Consider the following 13,351-nt stretch of genomic DNA (forward strand, 5'->3'; position numbering starts at 1 on the left):
CCTAAACTAATAACACACAAACGATTCTATTTCTTCTTGTCAGTACGAGCGCACCATTTCAACAAACACAGTGTTGGTTCAAAAAAAGTATGTGAATGCCTTCCTACAAAAGCTATTTGGAGTCAGGTGTTCCAGTCAACGAGATGAGATTGGAGGTGTGATTTGTAGAGGTGCCCTGCCCTATAAAAAAAGACACACAAAGTCAGGTTACTGACAAAGCCTGCACACTTCAATAAAAATCTGTTTATGCGCAAACATGCCTCGATCAAAACAGCTTTCAGAGGACCTTAGAATTGTAGAGATGCATGAAGCTGGAAAAGGCTACAAAAGCATTTCTAAAGACCTGAGTGTTCATCAGTTCACAGCAAGAGAAATTGTCTACTAATGGAAGAAATTTAGTACTGTTGTTACTTTCCCCAGGAGTGGGCATCTTGCAAAGATCACACCAAGTGCACAACTTGCATTGCTGAAGGAGGTGAAAAAGAACCCAGGAATAACAGCAAAAGACCTGCAGAAATCTCTAGAACTGGCCAAAGTCTCTGTTCATGTGTCCACTAAAAGAAAAACACTGAACAAGAATGGTGTTCGTAGAAGTGCACTGCAGAGGAATCCACTGCTCGCCAAAAAAAAAAAATTGCTGCACATCTCAAGATTGCAAAAGACCACCAGGCTATTCCACAATGCTTCCGGGACAACGTTCTGTGGACAGATGAGACAAAAGCTTAACTTTTTGGCAGAAATGCACACTGTTATGTTTGGAGGAAAAAAGACACTGCTCACCAACACCAAAACCTCATAACAACAGTGAAGCATGGTGGAAGGAGCATCATGGTTTGGGGCCGCTTTGCTGTTTCATGGCCTGGACAGCTTGCATTTGTTGAGGAATATTGATGGACAGAAACATTTTTGTATGGAGGAATCGTCTAAAATTCCTCCTAGCGGTTGTGCAAGTCTGATCAGCAGCTACAGGAAATGTTTGGTGGAGAAGGTCTACCAATTCCTAAATACAAGTGATCACATACCTTTTCCAGCCCGTACTGTGAATGATTAAACAATGCATCCAATAAGGACATGAAAAGTACAATTGCTTGTGTGTTATTAGTTTAGGCAGAAGTGACTTAGATGAAGATCAGAACACATTATGATCAGAGCAATTAATGTTCTTGCAATTATATCTCTAATGATCCTCACAATCTGTGACATGCCCCTCCTCTCATTACCACCGTTGGGGAGGAGGTACAGAAGCCTGAAGATGTATACTCCCAATTCAGAATCATCTTCTCTGACTGCTGAATGGTCCACAGCCCATCAACACTACCTCATTATGCCTTTTATCTATTTTGTAATTTGTAGTATTTTTATGTATTTGCACTGTACTTCTGCAAAACAACAAATTTCACATCATTAAGTCAATAATAATAAACAATTGTTTTTTTGTATAGTTGCCAAATTTATGAATAAAGGGACATTCATCTGACACCATTCACTGCACCAAACATATCATTATATTTGCTGACAATATTGACTTTATGCCAACACGTAGTCAATTTTTTTTTAGTCAGAAACACTTCAGCAGTTAAGTGCAAAGGGTCTAGAAGATGCAAACTTCCAGAGGGAAGGTTGATGCTTTTGCTGCTGCTTATGCATGGGGGGCTTTCTCATTCCTTGTGTTTTTTTCTGTTTCGTGGACATCTGCAAAGAGTAAGAATTGTAGGTTGGAGATTGCATACATTCTCTGATATTAAATTGAACTATTGAACCACTGAACTGCATGAACATCACAGAATTAAAGTTATTGCTTCTGAATCCTGCGTGCCAAGTTTTTGCAAGAGAAATTCAAGAAATCCAATAATGTTGATAATTTCATCTCTTGGAAATGAGGTTAGTATCCTAATGTCAATGCTAACATCATGTTGCTAAGTGAATTCCAATAGAATTGTTCCTTCAGAGACTCTATCAGGAAGTATTACTTCTATCAAAAGTCAGTGAAATTTGGAACTTCCTCTCCTCTAAAACAGCTGAGGAAGCAGAGTAAAAATACACTAACCCTACACCGATTTTATTTTGTTCTCTCGACTTTCCCATCAGCTTGTCCAGATGCTACCACTCACCTACACACAATGGGCAACTTACAATGGCCACTTAATCAACTAATCCGTGCATTATTTGGATGTGGGAGGAAACTGGAGCAGCAAGAAGAAACCCACACATCTCAGAGAGGGTATGCACACTCCACACAGACTGCACCAGACATTAACATTGAACACTGGCTCAAAGTAAACTTACTATCAAATTGCATACATGTCACCACATACAACCCTGAGATTCATTTTCCTGTGAGCATACTCAGCAAATCTATAAAACAGTAACTATAACAGGATCAGTGAAAGATCAACCAGAGTGCAGAAAACAACAAGCTATGCAAATGCAAATATAAATAACGAGAACATAAAATGAGATAAAGAGACCTTAAAGTGAGATCGTTTATTGTGGTGCTGTGTGTAATCAGCTCGAAAAATGGTGGCACTGTGCCAACCAGCTTTTGTGCATATTCTACTATTCAATAAGATGTCTTCAACTGCATCTGAATGCTTCCTTATGAAAGACCCTGCTTTCCCTGGCTGTGTAAGTCTAGGGAAGGCACTCTCAGGTCTTGCCAAGCTCGTGAGATCCATCTGCTTTTAATACCCTGCTGAACAAACAATGTTATATCAATTTTGAAACAAACCCTCCCAGCATCAAGTGGTTATTGAGATGTGAATCCTAGATTTCCATAGCCAATTATAAGAGCAGGTGTTCCCTGTTTACATACAATTGTACAGCACAAAAACAGACCCTTCAGCCCACCATTTCCATGCTGACCGTAATGTTATCCTAGACTGGAAAGGCCTGGATCTATTTATCGTATGCAGTCTCCCGCCAGAGGAAGTAGATTCTTCATCACTCCTCAGCAAGTGAGTTCTCTTCAGTGGGCTGCGGTTTACATACTGCCAAAGGCAGATTTTAAGTAAGCACTCGATATATTGAGTGTTGCAATAAGCAAACATGAAACAGCCTACCCCGATGCCATTCAAATCATATCTGGGGAGTTCAATCAGGCTTGTCTGACAATATCTCTACCCGAGTATCATTAACTAATCACCTGCAGCACCAGGGGTACCAGCACACTTGACCACTGTTACACTATGATTAGGAACGCCTATCATCCCACACCTAGACCACATCTCAGGAAATCTGGTCACATAGCTGTCCTCCTTCCACCTGCATACAGACAAAGGCTAAAGAGCAAGGCTCCAGAGAAAAGGACACCAAAGAGGAGGTGAAGGAGCGACTATGGGATTGCTTCGAGTTGGTAGACTGGGCTGTATTCAAGCACTCAGAGGATATGAACCAATAGACCACAGTTGTCAGACTTTATAAAAACAGTCATAGATGGGTGTGTCCCCACAAAAATCATTCAGTCTTCCTGGAACCTTAAGATGAACCACAAGATCTGCATCTGCTGAGGGTCAGGTCAGTGCCACTTAGGTCTGGTGACTCAGTTAAATCCAAGAAGTCCAGGTACAATCTCTGGAAAGGCATCTGATGTGTGAAGAGCCAATTCCAGACCAAACTTCAGTTGCTGAGGGATGCCTGACAGCTGTGGCAGGGCTTGAACGTTATCACCTTCTACAAAGTGAAACCGAGCAACAAAGACTGCAACAAGGCTTTGCTCCCAAATGAGTTCAGAGTCTTTTATTCTCACTCTGACCACGAAAACAGAGAGGCGCCTTTATGAACTCCCACAGCCCCCAATGACTCTGTGATTTCAGTCTTTGAGTCTGACATGAGGATGATAGCTGAGCACTTGTAATGCTACTGTGACATCGTAATTTCCTTTGGGACCAATAAAGTAACTATCTATCTATCTATTTCAGTCCTGGGTCCAGCATGTAAGTGCCATTATGAAGAAAGCACAGCAGTGCCTCTATTTCCTTAGAAGTTTGCGAAGATTTGGTATGACATCTAAAACTGACAAACTTCTATAGATGTGTGTTGGAGAGTATATTGACTAGTTACATATCCGTCTGGTATGGAAACACCAATGCCTTTGTACAGAAAAGCCTACAAAAAGTAGTGGATGCAGCCCATCCATCACAGGTAAAGCCCTCCTCACCACTGAGCACATCTACGGAGCACTGATGCAGGGAAGCAGCATCAGACATCAAGGATCCCCACCATCCAGACCAAGCTCTCTTCTCACTGCTGCTATCAGGAGGAAGGTAAAGGAGCCTTAGGACCTCACCACCAGGTTCAGCAATACTAATTGCCCCTCTAAATCAAGTTCCTGAACCAGAAGGGATAATTTCACTCACCTCATCACTGAACTGTTCCCTCAACCTATGGGCTCACATTCATGGACTCTTTGTCTCATGTTTTTGATATTTATTACTTATTTATTATTATTATTATTTCTTTATTTTCTCTCTTTTTTGTACTTGCACAGTGTGTTAAATATATTTTTTTGCACACTGGTTGTTGTCCGTCCAGTTGGTCGTGGTCTTTCATTGATTCTATTGTGTTTCTTGTATTTACTGTGATTACCCAAGGAAAATGAATCTCGGGTTGTATATGGTGACATACACATACTTTGGTAATAAAATGATTTTGATCTTTGCAATTGATATTAGATTTAGCAAGTATAACGGCTCCTCAGTAGAGATCGTTAAGAGCACCAAATTTCTTGGGGTTCACCTGGCAGAGAATCTCACCTGGTATCTCAACACCAGCTCCATAGCAAAGAAAGCCCAGCAGTGTCTCTACTTTCTGCGAAGGCTGAGGAAAGTCCATCTCCCACCCCCCCATCCTCATCACGTACTACAGGGATTATATTGAGAGCATCCTGAGCAGCTGCATCACTGCCTGGTTCGGAAATTGCACCATCTCGGATCGCAAGATCCTGCAGCAGATATTGAGGTCAGCTGAGAAGATACACTACACGCTGCATCTGCAAAGCAAACAGCATTATGAAAGACCCCACGCACCCCTCATACAAACTCTTCTCCCTCCTGCTGTCTGGGAAAAGACACCGAAGCATTCGGGCTCGCAAGACTAGACTATGGAACAGTTTCTTCCCCCAAGCCATCAGACTCCTTAATACCCAGAGCCTGGACTGACGCCAACTTACTGCCCTCTACTGTGCCTATTGTCTTGTTTATTATTTATTGTAATGCCTGCACTGTTTTGTGCACTTTATGCAGTCCTGGGTAGGTCTGTAGTCTAGTGTAGTTTCTTTTCGGTGTTTTTACGTAGCTCAGTGTAGTTTTTGTACAGTTCCATATAGCACCATGGTCCTGAAAAACATTGTCTCATTTTTACTGTGTACTGTGTACCAGCAGTTATGGTCGAAATGACAATAAAAAGTGACATGACTTGACTATACTTGTTTTTGTATTAGAAAGTCCATGCTCATTATTAAATAATAAATATACTGACTTTTGCCACTTCTGGTTACGTATTTACTGGGTCAGCAGTACATTCAGTAAGATAACACACACTTGCTGCTGTAGTGGATATTCACTTCTTGCACGTTTGCTAATATTGCTTTCTAAACAGAGCAGCAGCTGTAAGATGAAATAATTGTAAGTAATCTTCCAACTAATATTCCTTTAGCTTCTAGTCATAAATGGAAGTCAGTTTTCAGTTCTTAAAATGTACATGGAAAGTAGCTAATCAGCTTGAAGTTAAAATAAACCCAGTTTTTCAAATGTGCTCTATCAATGGAGTAGACTGCTAGCTCACTGCACCTACTATATTACTGCTGAGAGTAGAGTATAAAGCAATGGGTTGTTTAATTTGGCTTGTTTCAAAACAGACAAGCTGACTAAGTTGCTTAGTTCAAGGAAGGATGCAGACCAGATGGATAATATCATTTAGCATAATAAATAATTGATGTGTTTGTAGGTAGGTTTATCTAGTCAACACAAGTTACCTTCATAGCATTAATGGAGGTTGGTTGAGAATTATCTCTCCAAGTAGCTTTTATACTGTGTGAAAAGGGTATCTAAGGAAAATCTAATAAAAACACAAAATGCTGGCAGAACTCAGCAGGCCAGACAGCATCTATGGGAGGAGGTAGTGACGACGTTTCGGGCCGAAACCCTGCATCAGGAGGGTATAAGGAAAATCTCATGGATTTGAAATCATTCAAGTAGTAGAGAAAAGGTATAAATGTACAGCAGTTCAGGCTTATTAGAAATGGGGTGAGGAACATCAAGAAGCTATGGAAGAAACATGGGATGAACTGGAATCCATTCCTCTGGCTTCAGTTTCTGTGACGACGATTCATTTACCTGTATCTTCAGTATCTTTTTAGTTTACAGGGACTACACCTGCGTTTTGGAAATAATCTGTGCTTTGTGTTTTAGGAATACTTTGTGCTCTGTGTTTCAGAGATTGTAATTTGATGATGTTTTGTAAGATGGAAATCCTCTGGGTTTTAAAATCTGTTTTAAGAATGCTTTTTGGATTTAAACATGTATTACTGAAAATACATGAACTGTGTTTTAAACATTTTGTTAGCTGGAAGTATCTTCCCCTTGGCAGGGGGAGGGGACCTGCTTGAATAGGGCAGCTAAACTCACCATGAAGAATGAACAGGGAAACGAAGCAGCTTTTGAATCTTTGGTCGTTACATATAATCTCCCTTCAGTGAGTATACCCATAACTATTTGTGTCTGATAGGGCTCATGTTCTTCATCAGAGTTTAGCACTTCAGTCAACAAACCCAATTCTATCATAGTTGGCGCCCGACGAGGACACATTATACAAAAAATATCATTTTATAAAGAATTATTATTTAGTGGGATTCCAACTCAACAGAGCTTTTGACAAATACAACGGCACCCCCACCTAGCACTATAAATGGTTGACATCCTCATTTCCAACAGTTGCACTGCCAAGTGCTGGTCAACATTATGAATGTATTAATAATAGAGCAAAAATATGGGATAATACTCCAAATGCTTCTCGAATCAAACATGATGAATATTTTATACTTCAATTCAGACATTAGAATGAAGAAGGGATAGAAGATAAAGCAGGCTGCAGATTAGGCAGATCAAACCCTGCTGTACAAGACTCAGACATCACAATTTGTACCGGATCCCAACAATGTAACAATAATTCACGCCTGCAGACAACAAATTGGCCCCTTTCTAGATTGAATCCAAACACTCAGGTGGGAACTACCTAGTTATGTGTTAGAACCCGATGACCCATATCTCAATACATGGGGATAACATGCATTCTTTCCACGCACACATTAATATCATAAGTACAATAAGGCATAGGAACATAAACAGGACACTCAGCCCATCGAGTCTGCTCCACCATTCCATCGGTTGATTTATTATCCTTATCATGCCCATTCTGCTGCCTTCCCCCTGACTTTTGATGCCCTGACTCTTGTCCAGACTCACCCACTATAGGACACATCCTCTCCATATCTACTGGGCCTTTCAATATTTGATAGGTTTCAATGAGATCCCCCCCTCATTCTTGTAAACTCCAGCAAGCTCGGGTCCACAGCCATCAAACACTCTTTGTATGTTAACCCTTTCATTCCCAGGATCATTCATGAACCTCCTCTGGACCTCTCATTTACCAGCACATCATTTCTTAGATAAGGGGCCTAGAATCACTCACAATACTCCAGCTGCAGTCTGACCAATGCCTCAGCATTACATCCTTACTTATATTTAAGTCCTCTCAAAGCATTTGCCTTCCTCACCACCAACTCAACCTGCAGATTAACCCTCAGGGAATCCTGCACAAGGACTCTAAATCCCTTTGCTCGTCTGATTTTTGAATTTTCTCCCCATTTAGAAAATAGTCTACATCTTTATTCCTTCCACCAAAGTGCACGGCCATACACTTCCCTACACTATGTTCTATCTGCCACTCCTTTAACCATTCTCCCAATCTGAAGTCCTTCTGCAGACTTTCTGCTTCAATGCTAACCGCCCCTCTACCTATCTTTGTATCATCTACAAACTTGGCCTCAAAGCCATCAAGTCCATCATCCAAATCATTGACATACAGTCCAATGCGAAAAGAAACGGTTCCAAAACAGACTTCTGCAGGATACCACTTGTCACCAGCAGCTATGCACATGAGGTGGCACCCACACCAGTAAACCCTGGCAAACAGACTCTTGGAAATATGCAATAGAATTGCCTACAGTCAGTAAAAGAAGCACACAGGGACAGATACCTGTACAGAAAGCTGCTGTGGCTTCCCCGGTAGACGCCCCAATAAGTTTTTGGACCTTTGACTATACAGAGTCTGCAGGCAGTATGCCCCACGCCTCCAGGTGATGCTGAAGGAATTCTGAAGTAGCTGCTTCAGAATGCCAGAAGTTTACACACATTCTGGGCCAGTCACACTCCCCAACATATTCAGCAATTCTTATTAATGTTATTTCCCATAGCTTTGGTACCATTTCCACATGAATGTGCAATTCTAATGCATATTTCCAAGAGTCTGTTTGCTAGCGTTTACTGGTGTGGGTGCCACCTCATGTGCATAGCTGCTGGTGACAAGTGGTATCCTGCAGAAGTCTGTATTGGAACCGTTTCCTTTCACATTGTACTGTATGTCAATGTCACGAGTGTGGAAATCCATATCAGATCTATCTGTGGATTTATAAACGAATAACTGGAGAGGCACGCGAAAGACTTAGTTAAAAAAAACTTAGTATCGAGTAAAATGGTCAAAAGCCATAGCTTACTGAGATTGGAGAACAAATGGCAAGGGCAGACTGGGACCTAGTTCACTCTATAACGGTACCTCTTTATTACAGTGAAAACCTCCGCACCGCATGTGGAATACTCTTAATCACCACGCAATACATGAATGATTTCGGGTTGTTGAGCGGATCGTGCGCACCCACATGGTGGTAGCAGGATTCCTACACAACGAGGTGGAGGCACAGGGTCCTCCCCTTTTCCCTCAGAAGGGAACGTAGGGTCAGCAACAAAGTCAAACCAACCTGATTCCTCGGGTCGATCGCACTCACTGAGTTCTCTTACACCAGAACCTAGGCAGGGAAGACGTAATCATCAAACCAAACAAGTTTCCCGGAGACCCCTTGCCTTAGGAAGAGATATTTACCCACAACATAGCTGTCTAGACACTAGGTAGAAGTCACGAGCGGTAGCTCCACCCCGTTTTCTACGCGGAAGAAAGTCTTTGACCAAGGTAGTCCTTCCGGGACAGGGACAACTGTTAGAGACTGATTGATATTATGGAGAAGGTGAGGAATTGCTTCCCGTGCGGTCCGCCTCATCTTTCACCTTCTAAATATACAAGGGAAAAGAGCCCATTGCGAACGTGCACTGCCTTGCCTGCAGCTCAGGGAAAACAAAATGTAGAGGAGGGGAAGGCCAAGGTTAATGTAATAAAAGCTGCACAGGAGAATTTCAGCCACAACTCCAACTAAAATGTTCCAGCTGACGAATAGAATACAGGCAATACCTCGTCTCCTCTTTCCAAATGCCGTTTTGATCCAGCAACAGATATTACAACAAAGGCTGAAAGGATTGATTCGTAAAAGTATAAATCTTGCCCGCGGCTTTTGCTCACGCCCATTTGAAAGTGACAGGCACTGGCAGATTAACATCAAAAAATCTCAGCTCTTTCGTATAGAAGTAAATTTCCTGAGCATGACAAATACCAATCAGGGACATGGTTATTCTAAACGCTGAATTGTGACAAAAGGTTGCTCGAATAGAATATCCACTGATACTAAAAGCCTTACAGTGAACCCTAGACCTATTGAATTAGCCTAGCGCTTTCATATCCAACTATGCTCAGTTGTCAAAAACATTATACACAGATGTAAACTGAAAAAAATGTAAAGCCTTTTATTTTTACCTCGGAAGATTATGAGGCATTAGAGGAATTGATGAATGCAATTCAGCAAGCAATAGTAAAACTTCCTGTTCTGTAAATTCGTGTTTTTCCAAAAACCACTGTAGCCATCTGCTACAATGGGGGAGAAGAAATTTAAGTGCCTATACACTATGTCTCATATAATTTCACCCCAACAGAACAGAAATTTACTGCCTTAGAACAATGTCTTACTATGGTATTACATACTTATTCACTATGAGGAGACATAGCAATTATAGTTTGCGGCTTTGAAAAACGGTAGTAAATTACCAGTGAATGAACGGAGAGTTACCATACCGGAGTATGGAAATGTCAAATATTTTTACAAGACGATGCCTTAAAGTGACAAATATATTCCTGAGAGCTATGAATTATGATCCTTACATGGAAGATGCAGAACCATCCTCTCCATGGCCCAAAGTAGCACAGCATCCTTTAGAGCAATACTCTTAAATACGGTACTGTTGTGCATCAGCAATGAAAATCCAGAAAGATGGATCCACTCAGTTGTAATCCCTGCTCTTGATTGTAAAAGGAAAACTTATCAGAAACTGCAATGAACCTCATGAGTTGCAAGTGCACCCTTTAGGGGATCACATGGTTCAATCTGCAGAAGCGATAGCCAGAAGCGATGTCAAAAACAAGTGAACACAACAGAACCACTCTTGATATGTACTGACTCTAATTATTTGGGAACAGGGTATAAAAAGATCTGGTCAGCTACTGGATGGAGAACACACAGAGGTAAAGTGTTTCCATATTTGTCCGCATGGAAAACATTTACGAGTTATTATTGACTAGACCATTAGTACAGGTGTTACACATCCTGGGACATGCTGCAGGCCTCTTACACAGCTCTGGTAGTAAACTAAGTAATCAACAAGCTGTCGAGATGGATCTTACTACAATAAAGGAGGCCATGGTTTTGGTAGTAACAAATAAGTAAAGTGTTTTCAGAATTCTCCTAGATACTGATAAATCAAATTGCAAAGGATTTCCAGCATGGTACAATTATGAAGCTGATCGTGAAGGAAAAGTTTGAGTTTGCCATCCTAAAAAAAAAGATAGGAAGCAAATATCTCCTGCCCGCAAGCAGAATGCACTGATTCAAAAAGCCCACCAGGAATCTGGGTACAATCCATGGTGGCGGACAAGACACTCGTGTGAAATTAACCATGTTGCACTAGTAGGTTTATATGTTGAGTGATTGTAAGCGATTTGTTGCAGACTATAAAGAATTTCTGGCCTGTCATAAAAGAGCAGTCACAAGACCACCTCTTACAAGACAAACAAAATCAACAGCACCAATACAGGTGTGGAAAATTGATTATATAGACCCATTTCCAGTAACCCGAGGCAACCCATCATATCAGAAAACTAATAAGTGTGCACTTGTGATAATTGATCTTTGGGTTATATGTGGTTAGTCTCCACAACCTCTTGTAGTGAGACCGTGCCCATCACAGCACTCCAAAACTCAATTTTCCCATACGCTGGCACCCCTGCCTGCATAAATGCTGACCGAGGGGCTTCCCTCATGGATAAAGGCTTTCAAGCCACGTGTGAACAAACAGGCATACAAGTGGAGTACAACACTCCATTCCAGACTCAATTGAGGGACATGGTGGAGTGAAGGAATTGAGAGATTAAAGAGACCAGGGAAAACTGGACTACTCTAGAGAGGAAAGTAGGCTACACTTGTCCCTGAAGTGCAGCTGTTCATAAAGAGAGGGCCAGTTGTGTAAAGGAATGTTACACTTTATCTCTTAATGTTAAATGTCCACCTAAATAGATCCCTGATCGCTACCTCAGGCCAACCATCTCCTACACCCAATACAATTCTCCTCAAGGAATTTAGAAAGTTTATGAGGATTCAAGAGAGAGCAAAAGAACCTGACAAGACAGTTTGGATGCCACAAAAATTGGTCTGTCCAGGAAAAAAGTTCAATAAAAATAATTCTGACCCTAGTTTCCATCCTAGATGGAAAGTTCACCTTATTACCCAGGTTATCAATGATAAGTCTATGGGAATTGAATCTAGGAGGGAAAACAAGACTGTCAGTAAAATTGTTTTCATAGGTAATATCAAACCTGCCTCAGCAGGATTTATCCCCTCTGAATGAGTGGAACCCTTATATTAGACTGGTACATGGGCCCACCACAGAACCCCTACACCTGACAGGAAGGAGCTGAGATGTATTGAAAAAAAAACACATGCTTAGATCTAAACAGCAATGAAAACAATTCCTGTTCACCTGTTCCCACAGATGCACTGCCTAGGGATAACAAAACTAAAATGCATTGTTGTTTTCAGGATAAGACAGACTCAAACTCCAAAGAAGAAATATTGCTTTTTGCTGTATTTTAATTTTAATATTTGTACTTCTAATAATATTGTTCAATGCTGCCTTACTCAGAGTTGCATTTACTATGTAAATTGTCTCATTTGGCTCAGACAACCCTAAAACTTAATGAGTCAGAAAATATTAGATTCTGGGGATTTGTGAGCACTGATGATTCTAAGTTAAATCATACTAAATGGTCCTTACCTCTTGTTCATATGTGAACTAATACGCTGGAACCCTTAATTCTTGCCTCTGGCAAAGTGGTTGTTCCCATTCTCTTTGACCGCATTACAAATGAAATAAACATAGGTTCATGGGAAGGCAAAGATTCATTTGCAGACGTGGCTAATGACACCCTAAAATATCTGAAAGTTTCCAGCCCAGGTATTGAAGGTAAACTAGTAGAACAATCCGTTGACATGGATCCCTCTACCCTTGAAGCAAAGTATAGACACTGTTATGTCATTGAGTGATCCCACTCATGGAGCATGACATTGAATCCTTTAGTCTAGAAAATTATAAAAAAAAACCCTGTTTTTTAATTACTTCTCCACTGAACAAATATCTTATTGTACTTTCCCTTTATGGCCAACAAGTATATGAGCATGTTTACTATAAAGATGTTAGACCTTTCCATCCTTCCTTTACTCCCTTTAAACCCACGACTGTGCTGCCACCCACAACTCCAATCTGCTGATCAGATTTGCAGATGACGTTACATTGGTCGGCCTTATTTCTAACAGTGATGAGACAACTTACAGAGGAGACGTTGACACCCTGACACGGTGGTGCCAGGATAACAACTCTCCCTCAATGTCCAAAAAACTAAAGAGCTGATCGTGGACAGCTGGAAGAACAGAGACGGGTTCGTCCCAACCCACATCAGTGGGGCTTCAGTTGAGAGGGTGAGCAGTTTCAAGTTCCTCGGTATGCTGATGATCTCACCTGGACCATACACACCGGCTGTGTGGCAAAAAGCATGCAACAATGTCTCTTCCACCTCAGGTAACTGAAGAAGTTCAGCATGAGCCCCCAAACCCTCAAATGAAGCTATTAAGTCCAATGAACGTTTT

General features: G+C 41.2%; 1 protein-coding gene across 9 annotated transcripts in view; it reads right to left on the reverse strand.

Annotated features, from left to right (window-relative positions):
* The window catches only part of c7h5orf63 (chromosome 7 C5orf63 homolog), a 79,245-nt gene extending 70,001 nt beyond the window's left edge, over window positions 1-9,244 (reverse strand). For 3 of the 9 annotated variants that reach the window (XM_059974712.1, XM_059974713.1, XM_059974710.1), the window contains exon 1: window positions 9,032-9,195. The gene's annotated coding sequence lies outside the window, so the exon portion shown is untranslated. Of the gene's footprint in view, window positions 1-9,031 lie in introns of all 9 variants that reach the window. The other 6 variants (XM_059974709.1, XM_059974707.1, XM_059974711.1 and 3 more) reach the window with 5 other exon arrangements.
* Window positions 9,245-13,351: the final 4,107 nt, after the last annotated feature.

This window comes from Hypanus sabinus, chromosome 7, assembly GCF_030144855.1.
Source record: "Hypanus sabinus isolate sHypSab1 chromosome 7, sHypSab1.hap1, whole genome shotgun sequence".
NCBI lineage: Eukaryota > Metazoa > Chordata > Chondrichthyes > Myliobatiformes > Dasyatidae > Hypanus > Hypanus sabinus.